We start from the raw sequence: 4,851 nt of genomic DNA, 5'->3' as shown, positions 1-4,851 counted from the left end.
CGATGGCTTAGTAAATGGTGTCTGTGGCACTGTGACACACATAGTTATTCCAACAGGGAAGACATTTCCTCAGGCAGTTTATGTACAGTTTGATGATAAGCTAATTGGTGCCCAGCGTAGAAGACAGTCTCCTTCTGTAGCAGCTAATTTAGCCGACTCTACAGCAATATTGCCAGAAGAAGAAAGGGTTGTTAAAAAAGGTGGGATGCGTAGACAGTTTCCTCTTAAACTTGCATGGGCATGCACTGTTCATAAAGTTCAAGGCATTACAGTAGACAGCGCAGTTGTTTGCCTTGAGAAAATATTTGCTGCAGGACAGGCATATGTAGCGTTAAGTCGTGTTACAAATTTGTCAGGGTTAGTAATTAAAGACTTTGTAGATAAGGCGATTTATTGTAGGACTGGTGTTGAGGATGCAATACAGACAATGCCTCTTTTCTTAACTGAAGATATAGAAAGGCATCCGTTGAACCCGGATACATTTAATGTATTTCTCATGAATGTTCAGGGTTTAACTTCTCATTTGGCAGACGTGACATTGTGTACACAGCACCTTCAGCTAAACTGTATTGCTGTTACAGAAAGTTGGCTACAGGAAGATTCCTCATTGGAAAGTGTAAAGATAGATGGTTATAGCTTTCATAGTTTTCCACGAAGTGTAGCTTACAGTAGCAACAGCCCAGCGCTAATTGCTTTGCAAGGCCAACAACATGGTGGCGTCGGTCTGTATAGTGTAGAGGGACCGTCTGACCATGTTAGTGAAGTCCCACAAGTGGATTTAGAATGTGTAGTTCACCACTGGACCACATATGACATAGTGTTAGCTGTCATTTATCGGCCTCCGTCATATCCGTTGCGGTTATTTAAAGATAACCTTGGTAAGTTACTTGATTGGCTTAATCCAAAAAGTGAAACAGTTGTTGTCATGGGTGATTTCAATGATGACATTTTGAAATCATCAACAATCTGTAAATTCATTACAGACAAGGGTTATGTACAATGTGTTACCCAGGCTACTACAGAGAAGGGAACACTAATTGATCATGTTTATGTTAAAACTGTATCATATGACTTAGAGAGTTATGTGGTACCAACGTACTTTAGCGACCATGAGGGTGTTTCATGTACTTTTAAACGTAGAAGAGTCATTGAGTAAAGCACCGGGACAGGACTGGGGCTAAATGCTGTTGAGGTGCCAAACTGGTTTGCAGGTGTCATAGTAGTTTCAAAATAGTTGTTCATTTAGTTACCAGTTATCGTTAGCGCAGTCATTTCGGGTCCGGGACTATCCCTTTGTCTCGTCGGGCTGTAATAACTGGAAATCAGGCTTTGTAGTATTTTCAAAACGGATTTGCTTTAGTTACCAGTTATCGTTAGCGCAGTCATTTCGGGTCCGGGACTATCCCTTTGTCTCGTCGGGCTGTAATAACTGGAAATCAGGCTTTGTAGTATTTTCAAAACGGATTTGCTTTAGTTACCAGTTATCGTTAGCGCAGTCATTTCGAGGTCCGGGCACTATCCCTTTGTCTCGTTGGGCTGTAATAACTGGAAAACAGGCTTTGTAGTATTTTCAAAACGGATTTGCTTTAGTTACCAGTTATCGTTAGCGCAGTCATTTCGAGGTCCGGGCACTATCCCTTTGTCTCGTTGGGCTGTAATAACTGGAAAACAGGCTTTGTAGTATTTTCAAAACGGATTTGCTTTAGGTACCAGTTATCGTTAGCGCAGTCATTTCGAGGTCCGGGCACTATCCCTTTGTCTCGTTGGGCTGTAATAACTGGAAACCTTTTACAGGTCAACAGGTTTGTATATCTATATTTTGAAGTGTTTATAATGAATATATATGTATGATTTTGATGTCAGGTTTGTATAAATTGATATTAAAATGTTGATTGTTTACATGTATGTCATTAAGTTGATAGTTTCAATGTATCTTATTTTAACGTTGCTTCTTCCCCGGAGTTGTTTTTTGTGCTTTTTTCCCTGATAGGTTAGCTGGGTTGGAAATGTTCCCGTGGAATATTGCTGCTGCTGCCAAGCCCACTTAAGTATTTTTGTTATAAGTACTCATAATACTTTTTGCAAAAAATCATACTGTTATTGTTTTTGTTGTTGTTTTTATTATGTCCCTAAAGGCCATGCTGTATTGGAGGAGATGCTGTGTATGTTGTATTGTTTTGTCTCCGTTGTCTTGTGCCTTTCAGTTTTCAATGTTTGTCCCGTCTGTTTTATATGTTCCCTCTCGTGGCTTGCACCTTGTCGTTGGTGATTGGGCTTATTACTAAGACAAGCCTTTCTGAATGTTTTCTGTCACTGCTGTAACTTGTCTTCTTTTTTTATTCCCTGAGGAAATTAACAATGCCTTAGCCAATAAGACTGACATACCCACACACCTCGGGTAAGCCGCTTCTGTGACTGGTCACTGAGCATCGTATCGTGCTTTATATAAGGTAATTTTACTTGTTAAGTAATTATTTAGTGCTTACAAATAAATCAATATCTGCAGTTTATATTTGTCTTTTATAATAGCACAAAATTTAATTTAGTTTTTTTTATAAAACCTCTCACACTTACTCGCTCTCTCTTTCTCTCTCCCTCTCATACACTCACTCACTCACTCACTCAAACAAAAAACAACTTGCCTACTAGTATTTATACGGTAATGTATGCTCTGTCTTGGTAATTGTCTCCTTGTAATAGGTGGTTGCTAATGATACAACAGTACACCCATCACTTGGAGCTCCTGGTTGTAATGGTGATTACTGCTTTGAAATCTGGTCCATTTTCTACAGGTAACAAGTCTTATCCTTTAGTTTTTCCTTCCTATTCTTGTCTGTCTCAGTCTTTCAGTCTGCATTTATATACATTTTGACCTTATCTAATTGTTTGTCTTTATCCATCCTCTCTGTTTTACTCAGGTTATTCTGGATTATGTACCAGAGTCCCCATCCCCTGGTGTGATCTGTCAGAGTGGACCTTCCTTTTGGGAATCAACCTGTCGTCTGCTAATCAGTGCAGGTAAAACTTTGTTACATTAGCGTGTCTGTGTCACTCTTTCGCCTCTATACACCTGTGTAATTGCTGCTCTGTCTGTCTTCTTCCCAGGTCTCCTTACTGAAAAGAAGTTGGTGTGTCTCGGACTCAACCTTTGGAAGCTTCTAGAGACATCTTAACATCAGCCTGCATGCACATACACATGTACTATGTCATTTCAATATGTATATATTTTTTTAAATCACTGAAATAAAACGTCCATTTCACATCAGTCCTGGAAGATGCATGCCTTCTCTGCTGCTCCTGAGGTTTCTTAGCCCTTTTCCCCCCGTTTAAAGGGTTTTTGTGGTAGTTTTTTCAAATTGAGTCATAACAGCAGAGGGATGTTCATGTTTTTAAAATAAGAACCACCTTAGTAGTGTCGGTTGTAATGTAAGCTTAATCATATCTTCCTTTACTTGATTTTATTTTTTCATTGGATTTTATTATAATTTAAGGTCATTTATTCAGTCTTTTCATCAGTCTTTTATATTTTAGTAGTGTATTTTTAATTTTATTTATTCATTAAAAGTTCATCAAAGTCTTTGGGATAGTATTTCTTCACTTCCTGTTTTATTGAATATAACATATTGATTATTATTGATTATTAGTCATTGTTTATAGAGTTGTACTGTATAAGCTGTGGAAATAAATGTTACATGACGTAATAACTTTACTTATATGACTGCTGAGTTTTAATTTGCATTTATATACATTTTGACCTTATCTAATTGTTTGTCTTTATCCATCCTCTCTGTTTTACTCAGGTTATTCTGGATTATGTACCAGAGTCCCCATCCCCTGGTGTGATCTGTCAGAGTGGACCTTCCTTTTGGGAATCAACCTGTCGTCTGCTAATCAGTGCAGGTAAAACTTTGTTACATTAGCGTGTCTGTGTCACTCTTTCGCCTCTATACACCTGTGTAATTGCTGCTCTGTCTGTCTTTTTCCCAGGTCTCCTTACTGAAAAGAAGTTGGTGTGTCTCGGACTCAACCTTTGGAAGCTTCTAGAGACATCTTAACATCAGCCTGCATGCACATACACATGTACTATGTCATTTCAATATGTATATATTTTTTTAAATCACTGAAATAAAACGTCCATTTCACATCAGTCCTGGAAGATGCATGCCTTCTCTGCTGCTCCTGAGGTTTCTTAGCCCTTTTTCCCCCGTTTAAAGGGTTTTTGTGGTAGTTTTTTCAAATTGAGTCATAACAGCAGAGGGATGTTCATGTTTTTAAAATAAGAACCACCTTAGTAGTGTCGGTTGTAATGTAAGCTTAATCATATCTTCCTTTACTTGATTTTATTTTTTCATTGGATTTTATTTAAGGTCATTTATTCAGTCTTTTCATCAGTCTTTTATATTTTAGTAGTGTATTTTTAATTTTATTTATTCATTAAAAGTTCATCAAAGTCTTTGGGATAGTATTTCTTCACTTCCTGTTTTATTGAATATAACATATTGATTATTATTGATTATTAGTCATTGTTTATAGAGTTGTACTGTATAAGCTGTGGAAATAAATGTTACATGACGTAATAACTTTACTTATATGACTGCTGAGTTTTAATTTGAAATAGTACACGTGAATAGTCCATTGATAAACTTTAATACATTGGGTTTAATTGTAAAAATGTATGTGTAGTATAGGTCTGACAAATGTATCCTGTCTTTAATAAATAAATCTTTTTTCTGACTAAGTTCAAGGTAGATTTTGTGAATCTGGAATGGAAAGCACCTGTTAGACACTTGAACATTTATTGTTTGCAACTATAGCAAATTCCCATTAGTCAGGCACAAAATAAGAGAGTTG

At 37.1% G+C, this 4,851-nt stretch overlaps 1 long non-coding RNA gene across 1 annotated transcript; it reads left to right on the top strand.

The window, feature by feature from the left end:
• Positions 1-2,257: 2,257 nt before the first annotated feature.
• On the top strand, positions 2,258-4,620 carry LOC307264321. Its single transcript, XR_013845312.1, has 6 exons — positions 2,258-2,450; positions 2,701-2,792; positions 2,919-3,018; positions 3,106-3,198; positions 3,801-3,900; positions 3,988-4,620. It is a non-coding gene; the product is annotated as an uncharacterized lncRNA (long non-coding RNA).
• Positions 4,621-4,851: the final 231 nt, after the last annotated feature.

This window comes from Ammodytes marinus, assembly GCF_949987685.1.
Source record: "Ammodytes marinus genome assembly, chromosome: 17".
Classification (NCBI taxonomy): Eukaryota; Metazoa; Chordata; class Actinopteri; order Uranoscopiformes; family Ammodytidae; genus Ammodytes; species Ammodytes marinus.
Note: the sequence above shows the minus strand (reverse complement) of the source record. Positions and strands in the feature narration are given on the sequence as shown.